This window comes from Equus quagga, chromosome 5 (genome assembly GCF_021613505.1).
Source record: "Equus quagga isolate Etosha38 chromosome 5, UCLA_HA_Equagga_1.0, whole genome shotgun sequence".
Classification (NCBI taxonomy): Eukaryota; Metazoa; Chordata; class Mammalia; order Perissodactyla; family Equidae; genus Equus; species Equus quagga.
This window is the reverse complement of record NC_060271.1, coordinates 70,503,894-70,518,029: the sequence shown is the minus strand read 5'-3', so window position 1 is coordinate 70,518,029 and position 14,136 is coordinate 70,503,894.

The window sequence follows — 14,136 nt, the reverse complement described above, 5'->3', positions numbered from 1 at the left end:
GGTGGTTACATTTAAGCTGTCTCTATTTACTTAGAAACACCTTATCTCATCAGTTAATAAATGCTCACTATAGAAAAATGCAGAACAAAAAGGCTAGTTAGTTCATTTGACTTGAGCAAATTGTAAGTTAAAATGATCAAGTATTATTATTCTTGTTATTTATTTATTTTGCTGAGGAAGATTGTCCCTGAGCTTACGTCTGTGCCAGTCTTCCTCTATTTTGTATGTGGGCGGCTGCCACAGCATGGCTGACAATGAGTAGTGAGTGGTGAAGGTCTATGCCCACCAGGCCACGGAACTGGAGCTCACCAAACTTAACCACTAGGTGACGGGCCTGCCCTTGTTATCCTTTTTAAATGAAGGAGGACATTAATTATTTTCCTTAGGTTGTATAGCATGTAAGAATTACCTCAGGTTATTTCCTTCAAATTTCAAGGAGCTCTCTACTCCTCTTTCTGTTATATACGCACGTTCTATCAATCTCATTGTTTCAGTGGTATCTGGAAAAAGGAAAAAAAGGCCAATTTGATAGGAAACACCATGAACAGGAAGTTCATTCCATAGGAAGGAAGCGTCTATTGGCTAAAGACCCGTTTTGCAGCTGTGAAAATAATGATGGGAAGAATAGATTTAGAACAAGAAAGGGAGTTCCCAGCAGTTTTAATTGGAAAGATTAATAGCTCTTTCTGGAACCTGGAATCTTATTGTGGGACTGCCTATTATTAGTTAAATATAAATCAGAGACCACTTTGGTTCATCTTAGTGGATGTCTCTGCAGCGTGGAAACAAAAAGACAAAATGTCATCTGGCTCAAAAGTGGACATTCTGAACAAAGATTATCCAAGAAAGAGAAAGAAAATGAAGCAGTTTCTCTTATAACAGTTTCAGTCCATTTCAAGCCTTGCCTTGTGTTTGTGTGTGTGTGTGTGTAAATTCACACCTTTGGCATTGGAATGGAGGCTATAGGACCTCAGAGACTGGACACATTTTTAGGAAAGAAGTCAACTTGACCCTGTGACCCTTATGCATAATGCAGTGGTGTTTGTTCAGGAAAATCATTTTCTTTGGGCTAAATTGAAATGGCTGATATAAATATTCAGGGTCCCATTTTCTAGAAGAGGGTCTGAGACCTTAGTATTTTCTTAATTAGTAGATAGTCCGTAAAAAGAGTTTTAGTTGAGTCACCCTTTACAGGGATATAGAAACTTCTTTTTTCCAGCTTTAGAGAGATATAATTGGCATATAACATTGTGTAAATTTAAGGTGTATAACATGATATGATACATGAAAAAATTGTGAAAGTTATCACAGTAAGATTAGTTAACACCTCCATCATCTCACACAATTACCTTTTTTGTGTGGTGAGTACACTTAAGATTTACTCTCTTAGCAACTTTCAAGGACTGTAATACACTACTATTATCTATAGTCACCATGCTGTATATTACGTTCCCAGAATTTATTCATCTTATAACTGGAGGTTTGCACTCTTTTACCAATACCTCCCCATTTCCCCTCCCCTCCGACCCTTACAACCACCATTCTACTCTCTGTTTCTGTGAGTTCAACTTTTTTTAGATTTCACATATAAGTGAGGTCATATAGTATTTGTCTTTCTCTGACTTATTTCACTTAGCATACTCCTCCCAAGATCCAGCCATATTGTCACAAAAGGTAGGATTTCCTTTTTTTAATGCCAGAATTTTATGTATATACAAATTTACATATATATAAATAAATATACAATATATGACAAATACAATACATATAAATAAATATAATAAATATATATGACACATTTTCTTTATCCGTTCATCTGTCTTTGAACATTTAGGTTGTTTCTGTATCTTGGATATTGTGAACAACGCTGCAGTGAACATGAAAGTTTGGTTATCTCTTCAAGATCCTGATTTCATTTCCTTTGGCTGTATACCCAGAAGTAGAATTCCTGGATAATATGGTAGTTCTGTGTTTAGTTTTTTGAGGAACCTCTATACTGCTTTCTAGAGTGGCTGTCCCGTTTATATCCCCACCAACAGTGCGTGAGGGTTCTCTTTCCTCCACATCCTTGGCACCGCCTATTATCTCTGGTCTTTTTGATAGTAGCCATCCTAACAGGTGTGAGATAATATCTTATTGTGGTTTTTTTTTTGCATTTCCCTGATTATTAGCGATGTTGAGCTCTTTTTCATGTACCTGTTGGCCATTTGTATATTTTCTTTGAAAAACGTCTATTCAAGTCCTCTGCCCGTTTTTTAATTGCATTACTTATTTGTTTTTTCTTTTGATATTGAGTTGTATGAGTTTCTTTTATATTTTGGATATTAGCTCCTTGTCAGACATATGGTTTGCAAATGTTTTCTCCCATTCAATGGACTGCTTCTTAATTCTGTTGATTGGTGGTTTTGCTTTGCAGAAGCCTTTTAGTTTGACATAGTCCCATTTGTTTATTTTTGCTTTTGTTGCCTGCTTTTTTGGTGGCATATCCAAAAAATCATTGCTAAAACCAATATTAAGAGCTTTTTCCTGTGTTTTCTTTTAGGAGTTTTATAGTTTGAGGTTTACATTTGTCTTTAATCCATTTTGATTTAATTTTTAGGAGTGATATGAGATGGGGGTCCAGTTTTATTCTTCCACATGTGATTATTCCAGTTTTACCAGCACCATTTATTAAAGGGACTAGCCCTTCCTTGTTGTATATTCTTGGCTTCTTTGTTGAAAATGAACTGACCATGTATATATGAGTTTATTTCTGGGCTCTCGATTTTGTTCCGTTGGTCTTTGTGTCTGTTTTTATGCCAATACCATACTGTTGAGTATTCTAGGTCCACATGGATCTAAGATATCTTCCAGAGTTTGCTGATGCTGTGTTCGTACTCTTTATTGCCTTCATAAGTGCATAAACTTTGATATTTCCCCTTCCAAGAATGGGTAGTAACAAGTTTTCAGTGTGTTCTAAGCAAAATTCTGCCCTGTATTCACCGTTATAATAACCTCAATCCCACAATTCTCCGTTTTTAAATGCTTTTGCTATAGTCTTGCATAGAGCCTGTGAATGGCAGACCCAGCAACAAGTGTCCTTAGTAACTTCTTTGTCTTGAATAACAAAGGAAGAAATTCATAAATTGAATCTATACCATATCATATGGTGGAAAAGTGACTAAGCTTGGACCGAATTCTGAGGTTCTGGAAAGGATTGCTTTGTCTTCCTTGCCTTAAATTGGTTGGAATTATGATGAAATCAGACTAAGCATTAAATCATAGCATTCCTCAATTCAACTCTAGCTCTGTTTTCCAGGAATAGCTTTTTTGAAGAAATGGTGCTGCTTTGGATTCTGCATCCAGATGGCAATGCAAAATGAGGAGAACTTATCTGATAATCTTAGAATCTTCCCAAATGTTTGTTTTGAGTACTAAGAAATAAATTTGCAAGACTGGAACATGTGGTGGTGGAGAAGGCACAAGCAGCTTTTCTAAATTGATTCTCACTTGCAGAAGACAAATTTGTTTGCCATGTGACTTTTAAAACCATTCAATGATTTTATGAAGCAAATATTTCTATTATTGAAAAAGGATTGCTCATCATGCTGTGACCCTAAGTGTGTAATCTCCTCGAATTATTCTTACCCTCCTGGATTTACGTTTCAAGAACACACATAGGCATGATATATTAACTTAAAAGTCAGTTCTTAAAGGCCTTAAATGAATAAAGCCTTACACATACCTCTTGGCTTGAATAACCTCATCCCTGTATATCTCTTAGTGTGGCACCAAGAAACCAATATCCTGCTAGAGCAATGATCAGATTATCAAACTTCATAGATTATTAGATAAGCATATATGGCAATGCTTATTTCTGAAATGTGCTTATGAGCAGACAGGTTTGATATCTAAATGGCCAAAAATATTGTGACCTATATCCCTAACTTTACATAATTACTCCAACTCCAGGGTGAATCTATCTTTACCCTCACTCCTTTTTTTTTGTTTTTTGCAAGTTAGTCGTTAGAGTCTTAATATCTCTCCAGTGATATCAAATTGTTTCTCCTTCAAATATATAGATGGGTAGTTAAGCCCAGAAGGAGGCATTCATTTTTTCTTTGAAAAGGAATTAGAAATATGACGGTTGTTGCAACTGGACTCTCAGACTCAAAGAACCCAACTAAATGCTGGAGAGACTGTAGGAGATTGGGTGATCTGAGTTGAGTAATGAAAGAAATCTTTGATTAGAAAAGAAATGATACCCATATGCAATATGTAACTGTGGGATTGGGTGATGGTGGGGGGTGTGTTTGTGTGTGCGTGTGTGCACGCGCGCGCGAGATTAGATTATTACATAGCAAATGTTCACCACGTCCCAGGTGACCACAGTGGAAGCTGTACTTTCCTTTGTCTTCGATGTGGGGTTTTGCCAGTAACTTACTTTAGCCAATGGAATGTAGAACAAGCAGAAGCTCCAAATGGCTGTGTGGCTATGCTTGGTTTTTCAAGCTCTTGCATTTTGCTATAAGGATAAGGGCTGGTCGAATGAGGAAAAGAGGAGTTACATAAAGCAGATTGTGATCCAGCATGCAGCTTGGAATCTAGCACAATTGAGCTCTGCTTAAATCAGCCATACTCCAGCTGACCACAGACACATGAGTGAAATCACTATTATTGTATGTCACTAAATTTTGTGGAGTTTTTATTATGCAGCATTATTGTGAAAATAGCTAATCTGATGTATATGTGTTTATTTTTAACATCCTTCTTTTTGCAGGACATTCTTTTACTGTTTCATAGTAGTGATTATGAGCATTAACTATAAGTCACGTAACCTCTATTCAAATTCTTGCTGCTCTGTTTATTATTTCCTATGGGACTTTGCAGCTTAACCTATATAAGCTTTAGAGTTCTAATTCACAAAATTCTGATAGTGTTATCTACCTCATGAAGCTTTTGTGAATATTAAGTATGACAGTATATGTCAACTGTGAACAAAATATCTGAAACATAGTAGTCATTATTATCATCTTAACTACTTATTCTCAGTACATAAGCATATGGAGTCAAAATATATTTATTAGAACACAGCGTTACACTGGACGCCAAATGCTCTGAACTCTCAATTACATGTCTACTGGGTAAGCCATTTGTGTGCATATACACAACATCAACCAGTAGGTATTTCAATTGCAAGAATAAGGCCCAGGAGGATTTAATATGCATTAAAGGACCACTTCTAGCAAGTTCAATTTATTTACATAGCAGCAAACATATCAGACCAGGCAAATTTTGTGATCATAAAATTTAGACTCTGAATTTCTTAAGGAGAGTAATAAGTGACATCACTCTATCGCAACACTAAATAACATATTGTAAATATATTCAAAATATGTATTTCTTAGTGGAAGAGGCAAATAAATATTTAAATATTCTTCTTTTGGTATCTTGCTGATGGATACCAAATAGATATTGATAATGGATAATTTATTAATTTTGTTTAGTCTTACAGGGTTTCTAATTATAAATTCTTACAGGAGTTTAAAAAGAAAGCTGATTTAGAATTCCAAATTAAGTAGAAGTTGAAAATTAATCAAATCCTAGATCTCTAAGTCCCATTTTACCTTCTTATTGCTAAAACTTATTCTAATGTTTCATTAATGCATCACTGTAATAGATGTCCTAGTGGAAATGAGGAGGGATGGTGGCTAGGTAACTACCAGCTAGAGGGGTATAAAATGTAGCAAAGAAAATTTGTGAGGGTATTGAGATTAAAGGGAGTGAATATGGTGCAGTGGTAACATATCTAAGTAATGAATTTTCATTCTTCTGCGTTCTGTACCCTTCAGGCTCTACAAACAAAGTCATACATAAATTGATTTTAAGATAATCAAATTAATGCATGAAACTATATAGGCAGGTCTTAAAATAAAAAAAAATAATTAATAAAAAGTTTATTTCTGCAACATAAAGTAATAAAAATCGCATCTGTTGTGATCCATAAATTCATTTATTCTAAAAACACTCTTTTTCTTTTCTAGGTTTTTAGGAGACATTTTTTTAGAGCAGGTTTAAGTTTACAAAAACTTGAGCATAAAGTACAGAGTTGCCAAACATGAGTTCTCCTTCCTTCCCCAACACAGTTTCTCGGTTATTAGCATATTGTAATAGTGTGACAATTTATAACAATTGATGAACCAATATTGATACATTATTAACTGAAGTACATGGTTTACATTAAGGTTCACTCTGTGTGTTATAAAGTTCTGTGGGTTTTGACAAATATATAATGTTATGTGTCCACCTTTACACCGTAATACAGAATAGTTTCACTGCCCTAAAAACACCCTTTGCTCCACATATTAATCCCTAATCCGCTTATTCTGAACCCTTGGAAATCTCTGAGCTTCGCTGTATCTACAATATTGCCTTTTCCAGAATGTCATGTAGTTGGAGTGATACAGTATATCAGTTTCCAAGGTGGCTTCTTTCACTGAGTAATACGCATTTAGGGTTCCCCCATGTCTTTTTGAAGCTTTATAGTTCATTTCTTTTTTATCACTGATAATACTCCATTGTATGGACATACCATAGTTTGTTTATCCATTCACCCATTTAAAGACATCTTGGTTGCTTCAAAGTTTTGCCAATTATGAACAAAGCTGCTATAAACATTTATCTGTAGATTTTTGTGTGGATATACCATTTTAACTTCTTTGGGTAAATATCTATGAGTGTAATTTCTGGATTGTATCATAAGGTAATATTAGCTTTATAAGAAACTGCCAAACTGTCTTCCAAAATGGATGTACCATTTGTCATTCCACCAGCAGTGAATGAATGTTCCTTTTGCTCCACGTCATCACCAACATTTGATGCTGTCAATGTTTTAGATTTTAGCCATCTAATACGTATGTAGTGGTATCTCAATGATGTTTTAATTTGCATTTCCCTAATGACGTATGACGTTAAACACATTTTCATATGCTTACTTGCCATCTGTGTATTTTCTTTGATGAGATGTCTGTTCAGATCTGTTGCCCATTGTTTTATTTGTTTTCTTATAGTTGAATATTAAGATTCCTTGTGTATTTTGGATACCAGTTGTTTACCGTATGTGTATTTTGAAACATTGTTCCCCTGTTTGTATGTAGTCTTTTCATTCTCATATGTTCTTTTGCAGAGCAGACATTTTTAATTTTAAGGAAATACAACTTATCAATTTTTCTTTGATGAATCGTGCTTTTGGTACTTTATCAAGGTCATATAGATTTTTTTTCTATGTTATAGTCTAGAAATTGTATATTATTTTAATTTTATATTTACATCTATAATCCATTTTATGTTAACTTTCGTGAAAGGTATAAGGACTATGCCTAGATTCTTTTTTTTTCCTTGCATGTGGCTCTTTGCTTGTTTCAGCACCATTTGGTGAAATTACTAAGCTTTTTCCGCAGAATTGCCCTTTCTCCTTTGTCAAAGATGAGTTGACTGTATTTGTGTGATTCTATTTCTCGGCCCCCTCTTCTGTTCCATCAATCCCTTTGTCAGTTCTTTCACCATTGCCACAAAGTTTTGATCACTGTAGTTTTATAGTAAGTCTTGAAGTCACGTAGTGAATATTGTGTTGGCTGTTCTGGATCTTTTGCTATTCTACACGAGCTTTGCAATTAGTTTGTTGATATCCACAAAATCATTTGCTAGGATTTTGATTGGGATTTTATTGAATCTATAGATCAAGTTAGGAAGAATTCACATCTTAGCAATGTATCTATATCCATAACTTGGAATATCTATTTTTCTCACATTTGATTGCTTACATCAGAGTGTTGTTTTCCTTATAGATTCTGTAATCTGTACTTATTTTGCTACATTGATATCTGTTTCAATTTTTTTTGTTGCTGCTAATGTAGACAGTGTTGTGTTTTTAATTCAAAATTCAGATTGTGTATTGGTGCCATATAAGAAGCCAGTTGACTTTTGTATATCAACCGTGTATACTGCAACTATGCTATAATTGCTTATTAGTTCTGGAAGGTTTGTGTGTGTGTGTGTCTGTTTTGGCCAATTCTTTTGGGTTTTCTACATGGATAACCATATCGTCTGTGAACAAAGAGATTTATATCTTTATTCCCAGTCTGTATGCCTTTTCTTTTCTTGTCTAATTGAATTAGCTAGGACTTGCAGTATGGTGTTCAACAGGAGTGGTGAGAGAGGACAGTCTTACTTTGTTCTTGATTATAGGAGGGAAACAACTAGTTTCTTACCATTAAGTATGATGTTAGCGCTAGGTTTTTATGTGGACGTTCTTTATCAAGTTGAGGAATTTCTTTCCATTCCTGGTTTGCTGAAAGTTTTTATAATGAGTAGGTATTGGATTTGTCAAATGCTTTTTCTGCATTTATTGATATGATCATATGATTTTTCTTATTTAACCTGTTGATATGATAGGTTACATTAATTAATTTTTAAATATTAAACCAGCCTGAATATTCCCACTTGGACATGGTGTATAATTTTCTCTGTACATTGTTGGATTCAATTGCTGATATTTTGTTGAGGATGTTAACATCTCTGTTCATGAGAGATATTGGTCTATTATTTTCCTCCCTAGTAATGTTTTTGTTTGGATTTTGCCATTAGAGTAATGCTGTCCTCATGGAACTATGAAGTCTTTCCTCTGCTTCTGTTTTCTAGACTAGATGGTAGACAATGGGTATTGTTCTTTAAATGTCTGGTAGAATTCACAGTGAAACCATTTGGGCCTGTTTTTTTTTCTGTTTGGGGAAGGTTGTTACTTGGTGCTTCAGTTTCTTTAATAGACATAGGCCTGTTTGAATAATTTATTTCTCCTTGTGTCTTTTTTGGTAGATCATATCCTTCAAGGAATTGGTCCATTTCATCTAACTTATCAAATTTGGGGGCAGGGAGTTGTTAATAATATTCCTTTAGTATCATTTTAATGACCATGAGATCAGTTATGTTGACCCCAATTTAATTTCTGATATTAATAATTTGGTCCTCTGTCCTTTTTTTTCTGTTTAGCTTGGCTAAAGTTTTGTCTATTTTGTTTCACTTTTCTAGTACCAGCTTTTGGTTTCATTCATTTTCTCTATTAATGTCCCGCTTACAATTTCATTGATTTCTATTATTTATTTGTTTCTGCTTACTTTGGGTTCAATATGCTCTATTTTTTCAAGTTTTTTAATGTTGAAGCTCAGGCTATTGATTTTAGATTTTCATCTCTTCTAATATATGTATTTAACATCGTAAATTTCTCTGTAAGCACTGCTTTTGCTGCATCACACAAAATTTGAAAAGTTGTAATTTCATTTTCATTTAGTTCAACAGTTAAAAAAAAATTTCCTCGATGCTACTTTTACCCATGTGTTACTTCATAGTATGGTGTTAATATCCAAATATTCAAATATTTTGAGAGTTTTTAGCTTCTTTCTGTCATAGATTTCTAGTTTAATTCTGTTGTCATCTGAGAATGTAGTTTGTATGATTTTTATTCTTTTAAATTTGCTAAGGTGTGTTTTATGATCTCGGATGTGGTATATTTTGTGGAATGTTCTGTGTGAGCTTAAGAAGTATGTGTATTTTGATGCTGTTAGATGAAGTATTTTATAAATGTCAATTAGATTCAGTTGATTGATGATGCTGTTCAGTTCAACTATATGGTTACTGATTTTCTGCTTCATGGATCTGTCAGTTACTAATATTAGGGCTTATGGTCTCCAAGTTTAATAGTAGATTTTTCTATTTCTCCTTGCAGTTCTATCAGTTTTTTCCTCACTTATCTTGGTGTACATTTCTTTGGTACATGCATGTTAAGAATCGTATGCCTACTTGAAGAATTGACCTCTTTTTCTTTATGTGATGTCTTCTTTAATTCTGATAATTTTCCTTGTGCTAAAATCTCCTTTGTCTGAAATTAATATAGCTACTCCCACTTTCTTGATTAGTGTTAGTATAGGATATTTTCCATCCCTTTACTTTCAGTCTATCTGTGTTTATAGTTAAAGTGGGTTTCTTGTAGACAACATATACATCTCGATTTTTTATCCATTCTGAAAATCCCTATATGTGTATGAAGCTCATTCACTTTTAAAATGATTATTGAGGGAGTTGCTTTATTGTTTACCATATTTATTAGTATTTTGTATTTGTTTCCCTTGTCTTTGTTTCTTTTTTGTCTTTTATTCATTTTTTTACATTCTGTTTTCAATTGAGCATTTTATATGATTCAATTTTTTCATCACTCTTAGCATGTCAACTATATTTCATTTCAATTTTTTTTAGTGGTTGCCTTAGTTTGCAGTGTACACTTACAATGAATCTAAGTCTACTTTCAAATAACACTATAGCACTTTATGGCTAGTTCAGGTACCTTATAATTGAATATTCCAAATTCCGCCTTCCCATCCCTCATAACATTGTCATCATGCATCTCACTTAACCGTAAGTTATAATCATCCAAAATATTGTTGCTATTATTATTTTGAACAAACTGTTATCTGTTAGAACTTTTAAGAATAAGAAAAATAAAAAGATTTTATTTTACCTTCGTATATTCCTTTCCCCATGCCTTTCCTTTCTTTTTGTAGATCTGAGTTGCTGACTTACATCATTTTCCTTCTCTCTGAAAAATTTCTTTTAACATTTCTTGCAAGCCAGATCTACTGGCAACAGATTCCATCAAATTTTGCTTATCTGAGAAACTCTTTATTTTTTCTTTGCTTTTGAAGGATGATTTTGCTTGATCTAGAATTCTAGAGGGCTTTTTATGTTTTATTTTTCTTTCTACACTTAAATATTTCACTCCACTCTATTCCTGTTTGAATAGTGCTTGGAGAGAAGCCTGATGTAATTCTTATCCTTGTTGTTCTATATGTAAGGTGTTTACTTCTCCCCCAGACCCTGAATTCTTTAAAGATTTTCACATTGTCTTTGATGTTCTGAAGTTTGACATTGAAATGCCTAAGTGTAGCTGTTTTGGTATTTACCCTGCTCGGTGTTCTCTGAGCTTTCTGGCTTTGTGTTTGTCAAAAATTTTAGGAAGTTCTCAGCCACTGTTACTTAAATATTTCTTCTGTTCCTTTCTATCTTTCTTCTGCTGCTGCTGTTCTCACTATGTGTATGTTACACCTCTGTAATTGTTCCAGAGTTCTTAGATATTCTATTCCATCTTTTTCGTTCTTTTTTCTCTTTCCCATTCACTTTGGGAAATTTCTGTTGTTATATACTGGAGCTCACAGTTCTTTTGGTGCCTGTATCCAATGTACTGATGAGCCCATTAAAGGCATTCTTCATTTATGTTACAGTGTTTTTTTATTTCCAGCAGTCCCTTATGATACTCTCTCAGAATATCCATCTCTCTACTTACAGTGCACATCATCCAGTTTTTCCATTAGAGCCTTTAGTATATTAATCAAAGTTATTTTAAGTTCTTGGTCTCATTATTCCAGAATCTCTGTTATATCTGGCTCTGGTCCTGATATATGCTCTGTATCTTCAGACTGTATTTTTGCTTTTTAGTGTGACTTGTAATTTTCTGTTGAAAGCCAGACATGATATATCAGTTAAAAGGCAACAAGGTAAATAGGTCTTTATTGTGTGGGTTTATGTTTATCTAGCTGGGAGTTAGGCTCTGTTCATTGTTTACTGTAGCTGTAGGTATCACAGCCTAAAATTTCCTTTGGTGACTTAGTTTTCATTTCCCTAGCTGTCTTTGTGTTTCCCTGGGAATTCTTTCTTAGGATCTGAGTCTTGTAATTGTTTTTAGCTGTAGTTTAAGCTGTACAGGAGCCCTGTTTTGGTGATAGTAAGATTGAGGGGTGAGAGGAGAAGGAAGCTTTCTATAACCCAATGATTAAATCTCAGTCTTTTAATGAGTCTCTTCACCTGTGCTGTGAAGGGCTGCAATTGAGTATTTCTCTTCCCTCACATTGGTTAAGCTCTATAAAATCATTTCCCTTGAGGGCAAGATTTTGTTAAGGAGTACAGAAGTGTGTAGGCTTATTTTGCAATGGCTACTTTTCCTCTCTTCCTGCTCGAAGCAGGAGGGAATTTTTCTCCAATATTCAAGTAAAAATCTGGTGGATCTCCTGGAGGTAAAACTCAAAAAGTGTGGGGATGCCCCCAAGGTTGGGCCTACAGGAGTTTTCCTCTTTCAAGCTAGTCCATACCCAGTCTTCAGCATTTATTCCACTACCCTAAAAGTAGTCCTATTTGATGCTGGTTCCAGCAGTGGTTTCTGCTGTTGGTAAGAAGTGGTTCTCTCTATCTGCTCTCTCTCTAGTTATCGGTCATTTGTCCTGTGACCCTCATTCTCTGATGGATCTAAGAAGAGTTGTTGATTTTCACTTTTTAAGCTTTTTTTGGTGTTGTTTTGTTTTTGTTGTTTTTTTGTTGTGATGGCTTCTAAGCTCTTTAAATGTCAGACTGGAAACCAGAAGTCCAATTTTTCTTTTTTACTATAGAAAGAAAACTCTCAAAAAACACAAGATAATTGAAATGAGTGTGGAATAACATTGTAGAAAAAGAGTGTGGAGCAACATTTTAGAGAAAAAAAAAAATTCCTATAATTATATAGCCAGCAAAAATATCTTTTAAAAAAGAAGGCAAAATTAGAACATTTTCAAATGTATGAGAGCTGAAAGTATTTATCACCAGCAAATCCACACTTCTGAATATGTTAAAGTAAGTCGTTCAGGGAAAAAGAAACTACTGTATGAGAAAAAAGAAAAAAAGGAACAGACTGCACCAGAGTGAACAGAGTGTAGAAAAGGTAACTGTATGGATAATTATATAATATTATTTTTCTTATGATGTAAATATCTGAAAAATTACAATGGACTTGGTTTTATAACATATATGTAAATAAAAGATATGACGACAATAGCATAAAGGATAGAAAGTAGGACATGGAAGTGTATTATTGTATGGTTCTTAGCTACCTTTGAATTTATACAATGTTACTAGAAGGTCAACTTTGATAAGACAAAGGTGTACTTTATAAACTCTGAAGCAACTATTAAAGTCAAAACAGAAAGAGTTATACTTAGTAGATTAAGAAATATAAAACAATAATAAAATAATACAAAAGAAGGCACAAAAAGAGAAAAACAAAGGAGAGATGTAAAATATAAAACAAATAGTTAAATGATAGATTCAGACTAACCACATTATCATAGTAAATATAATTAAGAGAGACTGATTGGTTCAAGAAGCATGACACAAATTAATACTGTTTACAATGGAATATAATTTTAATATAGAAACACAAATAGGTTAAAAGTAAAATAATGGGAAACAATATATGCTAACACAAATAGCATATATTGAGTGTTATACTTTGAGTATATTTGAGTATATCTGTTATATTTGAGTGGCTGTATTAATATAATATAAAATAAATTTTGGAGGAAAGAATATTATCTGAGATAAAGGAAGTGGTTTCATAGTGATAAAAGTGTTGGGTTATCAAGAGAGCATACAAATCCTAAATATTCATGCAATTAATAACAGAGCTTCAAATGCATGAAGCAAAACCTTATAGAACTACAAGGAGAAATAGAAAAATAAAATTACAATATAAGATTTCAATAACCATCTCAAAAAATTGATAGAAGTAGACAGAAAATTAGTAAGGATATAGAAGACTTGAAAAACAATTTCAGCTGACTTTGTTACCACCCAAGGGGGCTCATCTGCTTGCCGCAAGACATGCCAACAGTCAGGAGGCAAGGTGGTAGAGAAAGGACTTTATTACAGCTTGCTAGCAAGAGTGAAGACAGCTGACTCATCTCCAAAAGAACCATCTTGCAGAACAAAGACTACAGGCCAGTTATACAGGGGCCGGGTCTCCAGATGGAGGAGGTGGCTGGTCTCTGGGGGAGGGCAGACATCGGTCCCAGTTCCTGGTAGTCCTTTGTTTTACTGAATATGCGTCAGAGACTGGAGCAGCTGCCCTACACCCTGATCTTTCACTTGCCATTGATGATGGCTGTCAGCATAGCTCTCTGCCCTGAGGGTCATCACATTCCTAAGAAACTCAAAAGAACAAAGTTATCATCTTAAAGCAGCTGAGAGGGGCTGCAAAATCTACAGAGCATGTCTGCGCTCGTTAGTCAGAGGTCACTTAAAGTT